The sequence below is a fragment of the Sciurus carolinensis genome, chromosome 7 (assembly GCF_902686445.1).
Source record: "Sciurus carolinensis chromosome 7, mSciCar1.2, whole genome shotgun sequence".
Taxonomy (NCBI): Eukaryota; Metazoa; Chordata; class Mammalia; order Rodentia; family Sciuridae; genus Sciurus; species Sciurus carolinensis.
The window spans coordinates 137,859,649-137,881,322 of record NC_062219.1 but is presented as its reverse complement, the minus strand read 5'-3'; positions in this window follow the sequence as shown (position 1 = coordinate 137,881,322).

Below are 21,674 nucleotides of genomic sequence, written 5' to 3'. Positions count from 1 at the left end.
TGTAGGGATTTAAAATTATTTATTAATTTATTTTGTTTTTCAACTTGTGAACAAAGTGTTTTCATTGTGAAAATGTTTATGTGAGTTTTCTTTCCAAAGAGCCTAACATTAAAGAAACCTGTCTTCTTGACCCAGTCCAGATCAGGTGCCTGCTATATGCCAAGCAGAGAGCCTGGTGCCAGGGCTGAAGTATCTGGTGAACACAGACATGGTTCCCGCCATCAGAAGCACAGTGGAGACTATTTATAGAGATAGCACACAAATGGATCACACCTGAAATACTTGATGCAAAGGAGAGGGTGAGGTACCATAAGAACTTGTAGTGCAGGTCTCAGAGAGGGAGGCCCAAGAATGAGTCCCAGAAAAAGGGATGATGTGATAGAGTTCTAATTTGAAAGAGAAGCAGCAGGGAACTTGAGTGGGTGGGGCATCTAAGCAGAGAAAACTTGTGCTCAAGGAATTCATAGTGATGGGAGAATATGAAATGCACAAAGCTCAGGAAAAGACTGACTGCTCAATGTGAGCTAAAGAATAGGAGTAAGAAGACAATGGAAATGATAAACATGAAATTGGGGGTTGTCCTTATTGTTGGTAGGTGGGTAATACTGGAGGGGGATGCAATCTAGGAAGGGGACACTGGGGGCTTGAACTATCTTGTGATACAGATGTTCCCCTTTATTCTCAGGGGACTGGTTGGAGAACTCTCTAGAAACCAAAGTGGATGCTCAAGTCCCTTATTTAAAAGGGCAGAGTATTTGCATAGAACCTACACACTACCTCTAATATGCTTTAAATCTTCTCTACATTACTTATAATACCTAATGCAATGTAAATCTTATGTAAAAGGCTGTTATACTGAATTGCTTAAAGAATAATGACAGGTTTAGTACACATGACATTTTTCCCCCAAATATTTTCTATCTGAGGTTGGTTGAATTCTTGAATATGGAACCCATGAATACAGAAGGCCAATGATGCCTTTTTGTTTTTTCAACTGGCTAGTGGATGTGTTAGTTTTCGTGACTGTGACAAAAATGCCTGATGAGAACCACTTAGAGGAGAAAAAGTTTATTTTGGCTCAGCATTTCAGAGGTTCAGTCCACTGTTGGCTATTTCCACTGCTCTGGGTCAGAGGTGAGGCAGAACATCATGGCAGAAAGGCAGAGTGGAGCAAAGCTTCTCAGCTCATGGCAGTCAGGGAGCAGAGTGTGTGAGGAAGCAGAGAGATAAGTATAATCCCTAAGGTTGTGACCCCAGTGACCTACTTCTTCCAGCCACACCCACCTGCCTACAGCTACCACCCAGTATAGCAGTCCTTTGAAATTATTAATCCACCAAGTGGATTAATCCACCAATTAGGTTATAACTCTCAAACCTAATCATATTGATAGTGCCTATCATATGAGCTTTCGGAGGAACACCTCATAGCCAAACCATAACACTGGGTACATAAAAGTTTATTATAATATTGTTCATTTTTTTGTATATCCAAAATATTTAATAATATTTTTTTCTAAAGTAAGGTCAATGAACCCAAAGTGAAAAGAGAAGAGGAAAATGGCAGAGAAATGAGCTGTAGGACACTTCCTCTGGGTCATCTTCCTCTTCATCCTTTTCCTCATAACCAGTTTCTTAATTTTTTTTTTTTTTGCATAAATTCATCTTCCCAGTTCCTCTGGCTGCACATGTAGAGTCTTTCCAGTGTTGGTGACATTTGCATCCTCATAACAGTTACTTCTATAAATCCATTTACATTCCATTTGAATTTCATTTCTAGCATTATCACTTTTCCTATAACTTTCATCTTTGTTGGCAAAGTCCCTCTTTTGAGTATTCCTTTTTCTCCGGGGGGAGGGAGGATGTCACATGGGTTGATCACTAGAAGCCAAGAAGGCAGCACAACTACACCCTTTCCTGTCTGTGTGGGAACTGAAAACAGAGGAGCAGTGGCCAGCCACACACAGACTTTGCAGCCAGTGATGTGGCTGGTCAATGATCATGATGTACATCTGTTATCTACACTGTGATTTGTGGGCTGAAGACCAAGCAATAGAGTTTGTACTTTATGCTACTGCTCATCATTAACGCACTGTAGTAACTGAAATTGGAGCCATGTTTTTGGGGGACTGGTGTTATTTCACTGAACTGTGGTAAATGAAATTTGTACATATGAGAACTTTGCAAAGTGCAGACTTCTTGTATCTACATGTGAGCCAGAAAGAATCTTTCAGTTTGGAGAAAGTAGAACAGAGCAGAAAGCAGAGTTCTAAGGAAATGAAACACAGCATGGCTTAGATGGGAAGAAGGGAAAAATTTGGAATCTGGGGTTCCCAGTAGTAAAATGCAATATTGGAAACAGTACCAGATATCTATTTAAAGAATTCAGGAAGTTGGGGATGGGAAGGTAGAGATAACTAGGCACTGGCTGGAGGAAAAAAAACTCCCAAGGGAAAAATCAGAGGATAACCAACGCTGGCTACTCTTGCCTTAACATTTTGCTATACTGGTCAAGTGACCAGTAATAATTACATGGAGAATATTGGATTCATTTCTTGCTTCTATACCTCATATGTGATGTTTCCTTTTGTGTTTCAAAATAAGATTATTATGAGGGCAAAGGTGCCGAAAACACTGGAGAAAAGATAGTGTCTTCAACAAATGGTGCTGGGAATACTGGAAATCCATAGTAAAATGAAATTAAATCCCTATCTCTCAACCTACACAAAACTCAACTCAAAGTGGATCAAGGACTTAGGCATTAGACCAGAGACTGCATCTAATAGAAAAAAAGTAGGCCCAACTCTCCATCAGGTTGACTTAGGAACTAACTTCCTTAACAAGACTCCTAAATCACAAGAAATAAAGTAAAAAATCAACAACTGGATTGGAATCAAACTAAAAAACTTCTTCACACAAGAGATTATTATAAAAATATTAACACCATCAAGCAATTGTGGTTGAGTGGCCACTTAGATTATTTGCACACATTTGTACCTGAGGTTTATGTTTGTAACCTTCTCATTGCAGTGCAAGCTTGCCATATGTAGTCATTCTTATAATACTGCCAAGAGCTTAGGATTCACTGTGGGACAGTGATGGACAGCATCTGGAGGAGTCAGCAAACAGGTTTGGAGATGTTAAAGAGAATTGAGAGTACGCAAGAAGCACTTTGCCCTGCCAATGAAATGAGCTCTCAGGTAATCCTCTCTGTAAATAGAGAACTTCTTTTTTTTCATTGTTTTCTTTTCTGATAAGTGTAGATGAGTCAAATTCCCTCAGCAGCTCCTCTGGGATTGAAAAAGAGAATCTTGCCTGGAGGTCTCCAGGTAAACTTCTCAAACTGCTCACAACGAGTGACACAATGTTTTGAGAACCGAGTGAACACTGTGTCATGAGAAATCAAAGTGAATCCAAAGCCAGCAACCTAAATGCGTCCAAGACATTTGAAAACAAATGCCCCCTACAAGTGAAAGAGTTAGGCTTGGAACTTCTTGGAAATTGCTGTTGCTTAGATATAAAGCCACCTCAATATTTCAGTATGGAGAAACTCCCTACAGATTCCGGGTTAGTATTTTTTATGGGGTAGCTGAGAAATCTGGGGAACTGCCATTTAGTTGGGTACAAAGCATGAGTTCTAATTTGATTATTTTGGTTTCCCAAATCTGTAGTCTAATGGTGCAGAAAACTTAATAAATCTGAGAATGTTTTTAGATTTTAAAGTAAAATGAATCAAGTCCTTGCTTCCTGGGCAGTCCTTGGGAGTAAATTGAACCATTCTTGAGAGTTTTCAGAGTGGAGCTTCTTTTCATGAAATCACCAGCCTTTGGAATAATTTTAGGATTTTGAACTGTGAATATTTCAGTTTGGGAAGGGGGTTGGGGTGGGATTTAATGATATTTTAATTTTTAAGAAAATTAAAATTAAATCCTAAAGTTTATCCTCATTAACAAGAATGAAAATGAAAACCCTGTAATGTGGGGAATATATATTTCAGTTATTATTTAGAAGTTTTTCCTGCTCTGTTGACATTTTATGCTTAAATAAGTAAAAAAAATGAGCCTTTTTGTTAACAACAACAAAAATTTCTCCACTTTTTGAGAAGCCTAAAACAAAGTCAATCCTTAAAGTAAACAAAGAGGGATAACTTGAGAATTTTATTTGTGGTTTTAGTTGGAGATTTTATAGTGGTTTCAATTTGGGAGTCTCTTTTTGAAAAGCAACCCAAATGCTACTATAGTGACAGAAATGATACTAATGTATATTTTACAGAGAAATATGTATTACAATCTTTATTTTGCTTAATATTCACAAGAAAATGTTGCAATTATTTATCATTATGATTACCATGTTACTGATGAGAGAATGAAATTTGAGATATGAAAAGTATTTTTCATGGGGATTATCTGCTTTCTGTAATAGCAAGAAAGACAACATGAGGAAAAACTCTCCTGTTGGAGAAAGTGAAGAAAAACTAGATGAAATAGAAAAAAAAAATCTTTAAAACTTTTGCTGTGAGGGTTTTTGCTGATGAAAAACAAGTTTTGGCAGAAAACCAGGGCAAGGGGACAGAAGTCAAAGTCCACCCAGCATAAGTGTCTGGTATACCCTCATATTTAAAGCTAAGACACCAAAGGTCTTCAACCTTTGGCAAGACAAGCAAAGCAGGGCTCCTGCTGACTCACAGCTTGGATCTGTGTCTGGGGAATCTCCGGACTCAACTGGGATCCCAGGGGTCTTATACCAAGGTTGTCCTCACAACTGGCAGAAGTAAATTAGCATTGTCTCTGAAGGAAGGTACCACCATCCTAGGCCTAATCTATATGTACCAGTTTTTTTTTTTTAAATATTGTGGTCAAAGATAGGAAGGTACACAAGGAAATATGGTACCATGATCAATAATCAGAAGAAACAACAGAAAGAAGCCACAATAGTTTCAGATATTAGAATTGTCAGATGCAGATCATAAAACAACTATGTAAGTTTTTTCTTCTTTTAAGTGTTAGAGTACATTTGCTAATGTTTTGCCTATACTTTTTGCATTTATGTTTATAGGTAAAATTACCCCATGCTTTTTCCCCTCTTATTTATTATACTCATTGAATTTTGATATCAAGATTTCACTATAATCATAAAATGAATTGAGAAATATGCTCCCCTTTTTCTTATCTAAAGAGTTTGAGAAATTTTTTAAGTATCTTGTTTTCTTTGAATATTTTTCAGAACCATCTAAGCTAAAGGACCTTAAAACTATCTTTTTGGGAAGAGTATGGATTACTCAGTCAAAATCGTTGATAGTTGTAATACTATTTATTCATCTTGTTTCTTCTTGAATCCATTTTGAGAAGGTATATTTTTCTAGGATTCTTTTTTTTTTTTTTTTTTTTTTTTTTTTTTTTGGTGCTGGGGTTTGAATATAGGGCCTCATACTTGCTAGGCAAGTGCTCTACCACTAAACCACTGTTTTAGTTATCTTTTTCTTTGCTATGACCAAAAGACATGACAAGAACAACACAGAGAAGAAAAGTTCATGTGGGGCTTGTGGTTCCAGAGGTCTCAGTCCATAGTGCTCTGAACCCAAGGTAATGCAGAACATCATGGTGGAAGGGCATGGAGGAGGAAAGCAGCTCAGGACATGGCATCAAGAAGCAGAGAAATCTCACTCACCAGTGACAAAATACAAAGTTCAAAGGCACAACCCCAGTGACCTACTGCCTCTGGCCATACCCTACTTATCTACAGTTATCACCAGTTAATTTTTATCAGTGGATTAATCCACAGATTATGTTACAACTCTCATAATTCAATCATTTCATCTCTGAACATTCTTGCATTATCTTACACATGATATTTTGGAAGACACTTCATATCTACACCATAACAGCTACATCCCCAGACCTTTTTCTAGGAATTTGTCTGTTTTCTTTAAAATTTCAAATGTATTTACATAAGTTGTTGAGACTATTTTCACAGGTCAAATGTCTGCAGAATATCTAATGATGCTTATTCATTTTTGATAGGTATTATCTCAATCTTCATAGATAGACCAATGAGGTAAGTACTGTAATTATAATTACTCTGTAAGTGAGGGACATGGGGTAGGGAAAGAATCACCTGTCTTACAAGAGATCTGGATCCAGGCAGCCAGTCTTCATTTCCTGGACTCTTAACTGTTAAGCTATACTCTCTCCCTCCTAATAATGGTGACGATGATACATCAAAGACCTGCGAAACAATTGGTCTGGTAACAGCCTTTATATAATTTTATGTTTTTATCAATGTTCTGTAAAATGTTAACTTGACTAGTTAGACTATGGGTCTAAAAAGAGATCAATATTCCAAAATCTGGCCCTGAATGGGCAAATTTACCAACTTCTTTAGAACAAGACTGTAGCGGTGAGACAGCCTTACTAGATTAAAATTTCAGGCTTCTGTTTATGAGAGTACTAGGTTTCTGTTTATGAGAGGAATCCAGGTTCTTTAAACCCAGATTTACTCCTGGAATCAATAAGCAATCTATCTCCACTGCTAAAACCTTGGGTCAAACCACCAACATGGTTTACCTGGGCTACTGCAATAACTTACAATTGGTTTCCCTTTGATCAGGTTTCCATGGAGAAGTCTCTATTTTACCTTAGAAACATAAATTATATCATGCATGTCATTCCCTTAATTATAAACCTTCTTTTGGGAATAATATTTTAAAGTTTATTCTAAAGCTTTTTTCCTTTTGTTACTAAGCAAACAATCTTTACCATGAACTGCTCAAGACACCCAGCCCTTGATGAGATATTAGCATTCACTACCAAAGGATTTAGTTGGATTGAGGAAGTGGGAAAAGAAAGGGAAGGAAGCTGATGTAGGCCACATCAATGAGGAGTTGTCAGGTGAGCAGCTGAGGCTCCATCCCACTGAAGGGCTTGTGGGACCCTGTGTATAATCTGCTTCAGGGTTGTCCTAGCTGTGGATAATGTGGATTTCTTATTTATCCACTCACTCTTGACTAATGTTGGTTGAGGTCTTTTGAGAAGGAATTAACATCCTGGCACTTTCTGGCAAGTCCTGTACATAGACAGTGGTTGGCGAATGCACTCAGAAAGATGACCACAGGTGTTTGCAGCAAAAACCATCTGCATGTAAGGGAGCAGTGAAGTTCAAGAGCATACAGGAAAGCATTAATACTTGCACAACTGTGATCATCTTCTCTCCTATCCTAAGTTTGCTGGGTCTGGCAATTGATTCTTCAGAGTGTCAGCTGGTCACACTTTTTTTTTTTTTTTAAATCCAACAAAACAGACTTCTATAGGAGGGACAAACCACAGTCCTCGCTGCTTCACATGATCCCAAGGACATAACAGATGTTCATCTCCCTCTTCTATTATCCACTATGCATTACCTTCATGCTTTTCAGCACTTCTGCTAGATTAGGTTGCCTGTGAAGGGTAACCCAGACATTTGCCTTGAGCAGTCTGAGCCACTGGTTGCTATGTCTTAGTCATACCATGATTGATGCAGTGGTCTGCTCATCATTATCACTCGACTCAGAAGCACAAAAACCATCCTTGAGTTCTTGCAGTACTTCTCCCTGCTCCCTCTACCTAACAGCACTCAGATATCCTAATGATAATAGGGATGGTTATTCCCACCAATAAAACAATCTTTTTTCTACCTGCTTGTATATTGATATAAGGTGCCCAAATAAACAAGTGGAAACAGCAACTTTTGGTTTAAAGGGTTTAATGGAATTCTTCCTGTGATCTCTTGGTCCCTTGCCCTGAGAATCAGAATTTCTAATCAAGATGAATACAAAGTTACAGGATAGGATACATACTTTTCTCTAACCAGGTCACTGGGATTATGGGAAAGGCTACCCATCCTTACCCCTTGGTTCCTGGACTCAGGTAGGCTAGCTCTCATGAATAATGCATTATATAATGGTAAAAGTTTAGACTGTAAAGGACCACTCTAATTCTATGGAATGTCTGAAATGCCAAGCTAATGCCTCAGCTGTGCCTTAGAAGACCATGCAACATTCGATTAGCCTGATAGTTCCTGAGTGATGCTGTGTAGGGAACAGATAATGGACTTCGCAGTCATCTTCGCTGCCTCTGACCGAGTGACTGAGCTGCAAGCCCTGACTTAAAGACTCACATACATTGTGCCCATTCCCACAGGTTCTTCCAAAATGTTTTTTCCCAAACTTTGTCTTCGAGCTTGTAATCTTGTACTTCATGACGCCTGATCTAGTCTAGCCATTCTTCAGTGTTCAAGAGACCTTGCCTTGGACCACTTACAAGAGTGAAGATCACAATGTCTCTGTCCACTGGGAGGGCTTCTCCTCTTATGTTAGAGCAACTCCTGAGTAAGATTGTGGTTCGTAAGAAACTTACCTCTTCAGCTCACATAGCTGTGAAGTGAGGGAAAGGCACCAGTGCAAAGGAGATATGTAGCAATGGTGTCCAGAACACCTGTTTGTGTAACTTACTTTTGCTTTCCAGACCTGCTTGGGCCCAATTCCAAGTATACAGGTTTAATTGAATGATGAATTATAGCTGAACCTTGAAAATACTATCACTTGTTGACCGTGATGATGATAGTGATGATGATACCCTGTTATGATGGGAAGCTTCTGTCACATAATCTGTTGCTGTTCCTTAGCCCACACTCAATCAGGACCTAGCGGCAGGTCAGGAGTAGTACTGAAGAATCTTTCAACGAAGAAAAACCCAGGACCAGATAGATGGCTTCTCAGCCAAATTCTACCAGACATTTAAAGAAGAATTAATGCAAATATTCCTTAAACTATTCCATGAAATAGAAAGGGCAGGAACATTCCCAAATTCATTCTATGAAAGCAGTATCATGCTCATACCAAACTCATACCAAAGTCACATTAAGGAAAGAACACTACAGACAGATATCCCTGATGAACACAGGCACAAAAATCCTTAATAAAATATTCATAAACTGCATTCAAAAACACATTAAGAAGATAGTACACCATGATCAAGTGGGTTTCATTCCAGGGATGCAAAGTTGATTTAACATCTATAAATCAATAAAAGTAATTCACCACATATATAGAATTAAGAACAAGAATCCCAGGAGCATCTCAATAGATGGAGAAAAAGCTTTTGATAAAAAACTGGCACCATTCATGTGAAAAATGCTGACAAAACTAGGGATAGAAGGACCCTACCTCAACATTGTAAAGGCTACATATAACAAACTCTTGGGTTTATGCTGTGCCTCTACTCCTGAGATTGATGAACCTGAGATTCCACAGAGTCCTTTTCTACCATAGGTCTTTCTACCACTACTGGATTTGCTGGATCATGTGGCGGAACTAGTAGAGATAATTATACTGAAGAGTCATTTCTTGGTCTGGGTCCATTAAAAACTTGCAGCTATCTGAATAATCCAAGAAATGGATAAGAGCAGGATTCATAAGTGATGTGTATAATAGCTCCAAATTCCAAAGGTGCTTGTCAGACATTGTGTCTCTTAGAGGTAGGAGGTACAAAGGTACCCCAGTCTGCCATTGGCCTTGAACGGGAGACCCTGACACCCTTAAACTTCACAGTTCCAGAAGTTTTACTGAATCTCTATAGTGTTTTTCCTCTTACCTTCTGGTCTGCACAAGTCTTCTCAAAGCATAGGAGATACCATCCATTTCCTATTCCATAGGTCTGATTAACATGATGCCACCAATATAATAAATCAGCATGATTTTATATAGTGTCCAGATGATAAAAGTTCCTTTGGATTAAAGTCTGACAAAAATCAGAAAATGTAAAGATGGCAAATGTGTAATGCTATTTATCCCTCGTTATTATGAAATGTCTTTGATCCATCTTGATAGGCACAGAAAAGAATGCATTTGCCAAATAAGTATCCATGTACCAATGACAAGAGGCTGTGCTGATCTAGTTCTGAATCTAGGAGAAATATCATACCCACACAGCTGCAATTGGAACTATCATTTGGTTAAGTTTATGAAATCCCCCCATCAGCTACCATGATCCATCTTGTTTTTGCAAAAGCCATATGGTTGAATTTAATGGGGTTATAATAAGAACCACCACCTCTGCATGTTTTAAATCTTTCAGGGTGGTACTAATCTCAGACATTCTCTCCTTAATGCAGTATTGCTTCTGATCTGTTATCTTGTTTGGGGAAGGGGGCAGGTTCAAGGACTTACACTTGGTCCTGTCTATAAATATATAGGTCTTATTCCATCAGTAAACCAATATGAAGGTTCTGAGAGATGTTAGTAATATCTGTCCCTATTCTGCAATCTGGAATCAAGGAAATGATCTTTAGACCCATCAGAATCACTATGAGATGAGCTTCTATCAGGACTCCATTTATCTCTAGGCATCTGTGAATCCCAACTCTAAAAAGGGCCATGATGCTGTTTGGGTTTCAGATCACCTATGTCAACTCAGATCCTTATTCAGTACTGTTAAAATATCTGGGAATTCCCCTCTCTCCAGTTTATATTTACTCTGATAAATAGCTTTCACCTTGTGGGGGAAGAATTGTAACAACAGCTACGATATACTTGCTGTTATATTGCTATGTCTTTTCTCAAGAAGACTGCTCTTAAATCGGGAGACCTTGGTCTAGCACCCTCAATATGTATTCCCAGACATATATTCTTCTGTTTCCTGCTGTTATTTATTTTCCAAATCATATAACTGTTTAGATAAATATCTTCCTTTCCAGAAAAGGGTCAATCTTTTGCACCTGTTCTGTGCAATTAACCTTGGTCATTGGTCTAGAAACAATGACAGAGATGGGGCAAGTCTCGAGGAGAATAGGCTTTCTCCTCGGGTGAGATGTGTATGTTCTCCAGATAATGAGAGACTTTCCCCATAACAAGGGAAAGCAAAAACTGGCACATACTTAAGTAAGTCTAGAGGCTTAAGGTTCTTGAGTGTGTCTGTCTATGCCACATTCCACATCCAAGTCTCATGTTCCACCCTTTCTATATCAAGACTCAGAAATTAGTGTAAGTAACTTGTGTCTCTACCACAGTTACAATCAAACAGTGCACCTGTCTGTGCTCACACTCTGAGATAGGGCTGCCTCCAAACATGGCCTGGTAGACTTCATGCCAGACTCCGATGGCTGTTACTTTATTCTTTCAGGATTTCTATGATCATTAATAAAACACAAGCAATTCCACCACCCTACCTGTCTGCCATTGCCTCTGGAAGTTTCTACTACAAGAGCTATAGCTAAAGCCTATGTGTCACCTTCCACCTCTACCCCATCCCAACCCTCAAAAAGTCAGAGTCTTAGTATTTGTGATGCTTTGGGCCACCAGCAATGAACTTCTTGCTGCCATCTGATTGGTAAGCAAGCCAATTCTAGAATGTCATCCTGAGAATCTTCCTAGGAACATTCTATTTCCAAATGTTTTAGATAGGTACAAAAATGAGCATTTGCTGCATTTAAAATCACCACAAAACTTGATGACTTTGAAACATAATAACCTTTTCTTTTGTTCATGGTTATGTAGGTCAGCAACTGGGGCTCTGCTAAGTTTAATAGTAACTGGACATATTGGAGACAATAAATATTTGTAGAATGAATAAATCAATGGACAAATGAAAGAAAATAACCTACTGGTATCTTCTTCATTGATAGGATACCTTGGTCCCTGCCTAAGAGTGATGGCAAATTCCTTTTATATATACCGTAGGGTCAACCACTTCTTCTAATTAGGAAATTTGACTTTTCAAGATGGGAACTTGGCAAAAGCAGTTTCAGTGGTGTGTTGGCAACTGAAGCCTGTTTGAAGTGGTGAAAAGGAAATGATCAGAGAATTTTGCCATCTACTACAGCAGGTTATCCCATTAGTCCTACCCACTCAGCCTTCTAGCTCAAATTCCACCTGTTTCTTGTTCCCATTCCTAACTCTCTCCAACATATCCTTAACAAACAGTTTGAATTCTGGCCTACATGAGAACAAATTCAATAATGTGATTGATTGATTGACTGCCTGAGTTTTTTTTTTTTTTTTTTTTTTCCTGGTTACTATGTTGGTTAGCCTTCCTTAGCAGCAATTTCAAAGGCTTGTCTTTCAAGGGTGGAGGTACAAAAGGGAGAGCCAATCCCTCTTCCAGCTAGCTTGCCTGTGAACTCTCTGTGGGCGTGTGACATTACAAAAATAGAAGTGGGAGAGCAGTACTCTCAGTTTCTTAGGATTGCAACAGAGTGAAACGTGAAATTTGCTTTTGCAGCTGTTCTTTACAAAATGGATCCCATTCAAGTCATGAATGTTTTTCTTTTTTATTCCTTCCTTTTCTGTCCAACCCATATTGAACTCCAAATAACAAGGTCGAATGTTTGGGCATTGGTGAACTTGGCTGGAACACTGGCCAGGATTTGCTAGTGTGTGAGCAGGTGCCTTTCCTCCTGTTGAGAGCCTGATCAATTACAGGGGCTAAAATTAATTGGATGTTGGAATGATTTGGCATTTATTTATGGATATTATTTTGATTTTAAAGTCCAATATTTTCCAGTTTAATACATATTTGGAGTGGTTCACTGGTGGTTCTGTGGAATTTAGTTTTTGATGATGATGGAAGAATCAGTATTTGTGATCAGTGCAGGTTTCGGCAGAATTGCTGTTAAACATTTTTTAGGGTTCAATGTTTAAATCTAAAAAAATTATTGAAATTAGTTTGCATAACTAATGTGATAACCAAAAAGCTAGTAACCACATATGAAAAACTGGACGTAATATTTTCTGCATCCTGGAGATTAATGCTATTAATTCTTGTTTGTCTAGATGTGGATTATTAATAATACCAAATGCTTCCTTTTCAGATTCTGGGCTGTAAACTCTATTAGAAAAACAAAATTGACAGTAAATGCTTATTGCACATGCAGCCTTTTTGTCCAATATACATGTTTTGGAACAAGTATTATGGTTTCTCAAATGTTTGAATATTGCCTGATGTAAATAAAGCATAAAGGAGGGAGTTTGGTTTAAGTAGAGAACATAACCTTGGATTCAAGTTCCACTTCCCCCACTGACCAGTTAGGTGCTCTTGAACAAATAATCTTCCATTTTGAGGAAATTTTAGTTTGCTTATTTTTAATCAGAATGTCATCTAAATCTATCTCCTCTACACTTCAGGATTACTGTGAACTGAGGACAGAAAGTACATGCCATTTGTCTTTTAGCTACAGCATTGCTATAAATGTTATACTGTTGTTTAATGCAAATACACTGTGTTCAATGAACTTAAGGACACCTTGTAAACAGTAAAGCAATGTACGTGTGCACTGTGATTGCTTCAGATGTTTAATGGTCTAAGTCCTCCCCATTTTTTCTCTTCCTCCTTTTCTTTCTCCACTACCTCCTCTTCTTCTCCTTCATCCTTCTCCTTCTTCTTAACTTACTTCAGTTACTTTTCTTCCTCCGCCTCTTTTTCTCCTGCTTTTTGTTATAGCAGAAAGAAAAAAAGAGTTTTTCTAGAGAAGTCTAAGGGTGTGTTCCCTGACACTCATCACTAGTGAAACTCCTGGCTAATACAACTCTCTCCTTCAGCTCACTCTGAACTATTTATACATTCACTCATTCAGTCTCATTCCCCAGGTATTTCTGAACATCTCTGAGGTATGGAGTTGGCTCTTTGGCTGATCTCAAGTGACCAAGATGTGGCCCATATTTGTGAACAGGTTTATTTTAGAGACAAACAGCTTTGACAATGTACTATGGCTATTTCATCATTATTTTATAAATGTGAGATAGAATTTCTTTCCCAATTCACAGGTCCTGCAATAGTAGGAAATTAGGAGAAGGGAGCAACTTTTCTGTTTCCATTGGAAATGGTCCTTATCACAAAGGCAAGAGACGTGCATAGTAATTACCTAGAGGGTAGACTATTCTTCAGGGTACACGTTTCCATGGAGCAAAGGGGCACGGTGGCTGGATGCCAAGGAGGGGGAAAGAATAAACGTTTGGAATTGTTTTGTTCATAAGACGCTGAGATATGATTGAGTATTTATGGAAATGTTTTTGGTATATGGGGCGTAAATAATTTTTCTGCTTTTCTTTTTCAAATATCTCCATCTATACACAAACACAAATCCACAAATGCCTTCAGAGGTACTACAGGTCCTATGGAATATGCTGCCTCTGAGATCCTTAGAACGGGGAGTGCTGAGTCAGGGAATATTAACAAGAGAACAGAAGGGATTACTTTCTAATGTTAAAAATAACAGCAACAGTGAAAGCAAGAACTGGCAGATATGGGGCACTTTCTATGTGCCAAGGACTGTGCTAATTACTTGATATGCATTATACCTTTTAGCTTTCAGAATGAACACGTGAGGAGCACTAAGATTATATGAAAATGGTTAAGAAATTTGCCTAAGATAAAGTAGTTAATGAAAACAAAGCCGAAATTCTAGGCTGTGTCTGCTGAATCCTAAAGCTCAAGTATTTAATCATGACATTATTTGATGACTCAACTCTACATCATGATAATGAAATACCTAACAGAAGTTACTTATACAGAAAAGGAGTTTCATTTAGCTCACAGTTTCGGTGGTTCAGGGGCATGGCCCTTGCATCCGCACAGTTCTATGGAGGTCCCATGGCACTTGGTAAGTATTAATGGCAGATACATTTGGGGGGCAGTCACCTCTGGAACCAGGAAGGAGAGAGAGCTGGGTGAGGTCAACCGCACTCCTCTACCAAACTTCTCTCAAGAACTCAAGGGGCCGCAAGAGACCTGCCTTCCAAGATTAGGTCCCCAGTGCCATAAGGACTGCCCACTAGTACCCACCTGTTAAAAAGTTCAGAGCATCTCCCAGTACCACTCTCCTGGGAACCAAGCTTCCAATCACATAAACCTTTGGGAGGTCAGGATTAAACCAAATCCAAACAATGGCACTTTACTACATTCAGTGACATCTTGGATATCCCAATTATTCCAAAAGGATAACATGTTACCCATTTATTTGTGAGATTTGATTTGGCTATTTGGTTTCATGTCCAAATATAGAATTCAAGTGTGTAATAAAGGGATATCCTCATAAAGGAATGTGTGAGGAAAAATACTGATCTTTTTAATTTCTTCCCTGAATCTTATTGCTGGCCATTACCAGGCCAGCATCTCACAAGAGGAAGTGCCATTCTGCTGAGGGAATAGAATTATCCTGGTCATATTATGTTTGCAGGCTACCAGAGAAAGTAGAAAATGTGTATGCTGGATATGAGTCCAGAACTCCATTCTTACCTGTTTAAGAAATATGCAATGAGAATCTCAGTGTACTGAAGATCTAGCAATGAAAAGTACAGTCTCCATCATGAAGGGAATTATAGAGAAAATTAGTGTCACACAGATCTAGGGTGGTGGAACAGAGGCATGCTCTGGGTGCTATTAGTATAGCAAAGAGGAAGGTGGAATTCAGCATAGGATCTTGGAGAAGGGAGGGACAAATATTGTGTGCTTCAGTGGAGCTTTAAGATACAAGCAGAGCCAGAAAGAGACATCCCTGTGGAAGTATCTAATCAAACGGGCAATAGGAATCAACCAGTTTCAAATACCTCTCAATCATTTGATGGTGCACCAAATTGAAATAGGGCCCCAGCAGAGATATACAACTTCAGTTCAAACAGATCCTTCAAAGGGTGAAGGTGAGACCCTCACATTCAGGTAAGATTTTACCACTTACAAACTGTTTATACACCATCTCTCACTCATTCTCCTCTGAGACAGACACTGTTATCCTCATTGTATAGAAGATGCTGTGTGATTTGCCCAGGTTCCAAAAGCTCTGATAAGTGGGGCTATGATATATACTTACATTCTCCACCCCAGGGCCCTGAGTCTCTACCACAAGGTAAGTTGTCCGGGTCATATCATCTGTGCACCTCTCCAACAGCCAGGTTGAATTATTTTCTTCTCTCAGTGAGCCTTTGCCCTAAATAGTCAGACTAGCTTTAATGGTGCCATGTTACTGGATATGAAGGCGGCATACGGTGCCACTAACGTAGCAGGTATCATAGAGTAGTATAATTGCCTGCTACTTGTCTCCACTCCCCACAGTCTCCAAATCCTGTAGCTGGCATGGCCTGGGAAGCAAATATTGAATACATTGCTTAGAGGAACACTGGCCATGGAGAATGTCACCCCTGATTAAGATCAGAACACAGAAGTCCAGCCTCATATATTGATTCTACTTAATTTTGTAAACAGATCAGAAATTCTAAATGCTGAAGACATCAAAGGAAAAGAAACATGAGCCCTGCCTTCACAGAGCATCCATTATGAATCCCGGATTAGATTGTCACTACCAGTGGATACGGTTTCCAAACAACTGCCCTTTGGATATCACAATTGTTCTTAAGTGATTGAAAAATCAGAAAATGTAGTCATTCATGGACATGAGACATATCAGGAGTAGATAGTCATCCTCTAGGTGCAGCCCCAAACAGAAGCAGTACTGCCAAGCTGGGCTCCAGCTAACCTCCAGGAAAGAGACTCACTGATAATCGAGGAATCCACTGGACTCCAGTCTGGTCCTTTTTAGAGATATATGTATTTTAAATGTTCCAAGAGATTTTTGTCAAAGTTTTTAGGAGCCAAAAATGAAGCGATGGTTCTGTAATTATATCACACATTTGGCCTTTTAGATGGGAAGCGCCCTCTGAAGTCATTCTGCCCAAGAGGGCTACCCAGCTAACAATTGATGGCATCAGAGGGCTTGGGTGATGAAAATAAAAGCTCATGTCTTTCTGGAGCCTCATGGGAACTGGGTTCTAGGAGAGGAAGGATTTCATGTCCTTGTTTGGAAGAAAACTCTCCAGGTATCATATATAGTCAAAGCAAGTCTTCAGAGGGATCTTGCTCTGCAGGGACAGGTTGGAGTCAGAGTCTTCCCACTCCACTGCTGGCTTGCTGATCCTGGGCCGGCAGTAAATCTCAGAACTGTTCATCTCCCTGCTTTGTGACAAGGTGTGTATTCCACCCCCTCTGCAGCTTCGGCATAGCCCTTTGCTCTGACAGTGCACCCTCTGCAGTGAAGTGGGGACAGCCCCCACCCTGAGCCCTCCCTGGAGGCTCCCTTGGCCTCCTTCCTCAAGGCAGGAGGTGGTACGGGAGACTCAGTGAGGTAGGGAGCAGCCTCCTGCCTCATGAGCTGCCTCCCCCTCACCGGGCTCCCAGGAGATGGTTTATGATGGTGATGTGAAGAGAACGCTTTACAAAATTCTCAGAGGTGCCAAGGAACTGAAGAAAGCTGGTAAGAGACTGAGGGGAGACTCTCGGGCTGCCTGTGGAGTTTGCAGGGCTGCTGGGTGGAAGGGCAGCAGGGCAGGAATTGAGGATTCCTTGATGGTTAGACAAGGAGAGAGCTCCAGGGTCCCCTAACCCTGCAGCCTCATCGGACCCTTGAAATTACTGAGGTGAGCTTGTTGGAAATTGGCTGGTACAAATTTTAAAATGTTAAAAATTCATTTTAATAATCTTTTAACTAGGTTGCTCTACTGCAATGCAATAGATTCCCTAGGGGATAAAGAACTCCCTCTCATTGTAAATATGTGAATAGGAACTAAATGTCATTCATAGAAGAGTCCATAGCACTGCTACCCAATAAAAATCCATGAGCTGTGTATATAATTTTCAAATTTCTAGAAATCATGTTAAAAATAAAAAGAAATAGATGAAGTTAGTTTTAATAATGCATTTTACTTAACAAAATGAGTCTAAAATATCATTTCAACATGCAATTAATATTCAATATAAAAAAATTAATGAAATATTTTATTTCCTGTGATCTTGAAATCCAATGTTTTTTATACTTAGGGCATGTCTCAATTCAGATGAGCCACATTTCACATGCTTAATATCCAAAGTCCTGTGCCAGACAAGATGTGGAATAGATGATTTTTAATGTCATTTTATTCCCTGTAAATGGACTTATCTCTACTTATTCAACAAATATTTATTAAGCATCTACTCTATTTTGGCACCACACTAAGCACTTCAATAACGATGGCTAAGCTGAGGTTTAAAAATGACTTCATGATTGGGAGGGCATCCTATTTTGCACACTTACCTTGCCTTATCTCATTTCTTTGTTATTGATGAGGAGAGAATAGTAAGAGGTGCTCAATTGGGCCAGGGCTGAACCACAGAGGCGCATACATCTTTGGAGAGAAATAACCTTCACCTGGATTCCACACACCACTATTTAATCCTCACCATGTGAAAGGTGCTGCATTCGATATGGTAATCGGGTATAAAAGACGGTCACAACCCCTGCTCTCGTGGAACTTACCGCTTAAACATTAATGTAAAGATTGGGACATCTCAGAGGTGGAAGAGAATCCAAAGGTCGCACATTTCTACCTTAGAATTACAGCCAATGGCAGCACAGCTCCAGGGTGACCTCTCCAGGGGAAGTGCTAACTCAGAAAGTTCCTTGACAGCTCTCGGATATGTGAGGACAGACCCGTACCATTCCTGTGTGCTACATCCACGCACAGCAGAATATGGATTTCCATGTCCTCACTACAGGCACCCCTCCTGGGAAGTCTCTTTGTCAATGTCTGTCATAACAACACTCCCCAGCTATGGCTCTGGTCTGTCTAGTCAGTAAAGAGAAGGAGACAATTGCCCGGCATGGAGTGTTCATGTGTGAGGCGTGTGCTCCACTAGATGCTTTATGGTCGCTAAATATGTATAATCAGGAAAATGAGAGATTATACTCTATGTATGATCATCAAAATGTATGAATGCATTCTACTGTCATGTACAACTAATTAGAGCAAATAAAATTTTTAAAAAATTTAAAAATCAGTTATCTCATTAGTCAAGGAGGAAAGTCAGACTCCCTTCTTCTATAACCCAGACTTACCTTAACATACCCCAACTTCACTGATAAATTTTCCTTTTTAAACTCCTAACCATCTTACATTGCTCTATTTGTTTTGTGTTATTTTATTTTATCCTGGTAATAACTCTTAATATGAGATCTACTCCCTTAACAAAATTCTGGCATGCTGTATGTCAGAGTTGAATATAGGTACAATGTTGGACATGGGATCTCTAGAGTTTATTCATCTCCTTGGACTGAAACTTCATGGCTGTTGATTTGTCACTTTGCATTTCCTCCTCCCCTTGGTTTTGGAAACTACCATTCCACTCTCTGATCCTATGCATTTGACTCTTCTTAGATACTTCAAATAAGTGGAGGTTTGTCTTAATGTCCTCAAGATTCATCCAGGCTATTTCATATTGCAGAATTTCCTTGCTTGTAAAGGCTGAATATTATTCCCTTATATATAGATACCACACTTTCTTCATTTATTCATCTGTTAACAAACATTTTATGTTGTTCTATATCTTGGCTATTGCAAAGAGTACTATAAAGAACACAGAAGAGCTAATATCTCTTCAAGATTCTCATTTTGATTCTTTTGGGCGATTACCCAAAAGTGGGACTGCTGCATCACACTAAGCTAGTTATATTTTTAGTTTTTTGAGGTCCTTCCATACTATTTCCTATATGCACTCACTATCAGGCATCCCAACAAGCAGCGTGAGGGGTTATAGTTTCTCTACATCCTTGCCGACATGTATCTTTTGTCTCTTTAATAAATGGTACTCAGAAAACTGCAAAAGAGTGAAACAACCCATATCTCACATCACACAAAAAATGAACGCAAAATGCATTAAAGACTTAGACATAACACATGCAATTGTAAAGTTCCTAGAAGAAACCTTAGGGGAGAAGTTTCATGACATTAGTCTCAGCCAGGATTTCATGGATAGGACACCAGAAGCATAGAGAGCAAAAATGTAAACAAGTGGGAACTACATCGAACTGACAAATCTTCTGCAGAGCAAAGAGCAGCAGCCTGAGGAGGCAGCCCGTGGGATGGGAGAAAATATTTGCAAACCCTGTATCTTATGAAGGACTAATCTGCAAAATAGATAAGGAACTCCTACAACTCAATAGGAAAAAATTAGCAACCTGATTTCAAATGGGCTAAGTACTTGAATAGGTGATCCTCCAAAGAAGATATGCAAATTGGCAACAGTTATATGAGAAAGAAATCACTAAGAAATGCAAATCAAAAGCATGAAACAACACCTTACCCCCATCAGGATAGGTGGCTAGTATTAAAAAAAAAAAAAAGCATCTTCCATTGCTTATAACTCACAACCCCACCCCACATCAGGATGTCGGTTTGGAGGTACCAAAGATGATGATTTTGCAACTGGTTCATCTTTCAGCCTGTTGATTTCTTATTGCCCTCATCGTGTGACCCATCACCTTAGGTAATGTTTGCAGCTTCACAGCATCCAAAAATGTAATATGCTGTTAAAGTCCTTATCTGAGACACAATTAAATTTTAATAGAACAGCATTCAAGTATACTCCAAAATAGAGCGTCGCAAAGACCAGGTACACAAACAAAGCTGTGCACATCCAGATACATCTTTAAAGAGGAACGAGGCGGTCGCGATGCCAAAGGAAATGAGGTCAAACCATGAGGTTTCTGGAAAGGCCCAAAGAGTCATTTCATCAGCATGGGTGGAACAGAGGCCAAACTGGGGGGCGTAATGGCAAGAACAGGCAGAGAAGAAGTAACGGTGACCTTAATGCACCAAAGACTTCCCTAAAAGGGAGCTCGCACCATTAACTCTGACTTCCCGCCATGAATGAGAATAGGCTTGAGAAAGAATCTAATACCTTAAGTGCTTCAAGTTCTTTGAAGGAATTTCCTCTAAATTCAAAGTGCTCCCAGGTAATAAAAACGGTGTTATTTTTCATCATCAATTTTATTCTTGTTAAAAGGAATCCATTCGAAAGAGAAATGAAAGAGACCAAGGGGGTGAGGTAAACTCAATTATCTTCATTCTGGGGAGGTGTTCTAGAAGGGGCTTGCTTTTTTTTTTTTTTTTTTGAATAGAAGAGCCAGCATTTTTCAGAATCTCATTTCTTATTTGCTGGCTTGCTACTATTCAGCTTACTCATGGTTTTTATCTACGGAGAGAAAAAAAGCAGCGAAACAAAGAACAGGAAATTTCACCACCTGCAGGAACTGTCGAAATGGTGGTTCTGGCAAGAAACTACGTATCCTCACTAACCACAATCCCAGTCTTGCATCTTCATTTCCTTTGTAGAATGATCGGCCAGAAAAGAAGTGGGTTTTAAATATCACCCCTTGCAGAAACAATGAAAGAAAGCAAGTGAGTTATTAAAATAACACGTTGGACTCTTTAGTTGAGAACTTGTGCATGTTGCAGTTCATTGAATTGTTATAACCCCATGAGCTTCACATGTTCATCATCCTTACTTTACAGATGAGAAAATGAGGGAAAGAGTGGGAAAGGGATAGAGCCCAACAGTGGACACCAGAGCCCCAGATCTTAACTAAATGCTACGTGGTCTTTACTGCACACATTGAACCATCTAAGTATGGAAAACACATCCTCCCTAAGTGTCTACTAATAAATGAAAAATAAATGAGGGAATGCAGGGATAGGGAAGCATTTGGAGAAGCAGAAGAAGGTTTAGAGATTCCATAAGCTCTATTAATCATACAAGGAAATTACACCTGTGAAATTATAGCTAAAAAAATTGGTTAAAAAAATCCCAGCAGTTATATTATTATTATTATTAATCCTTATAATAACA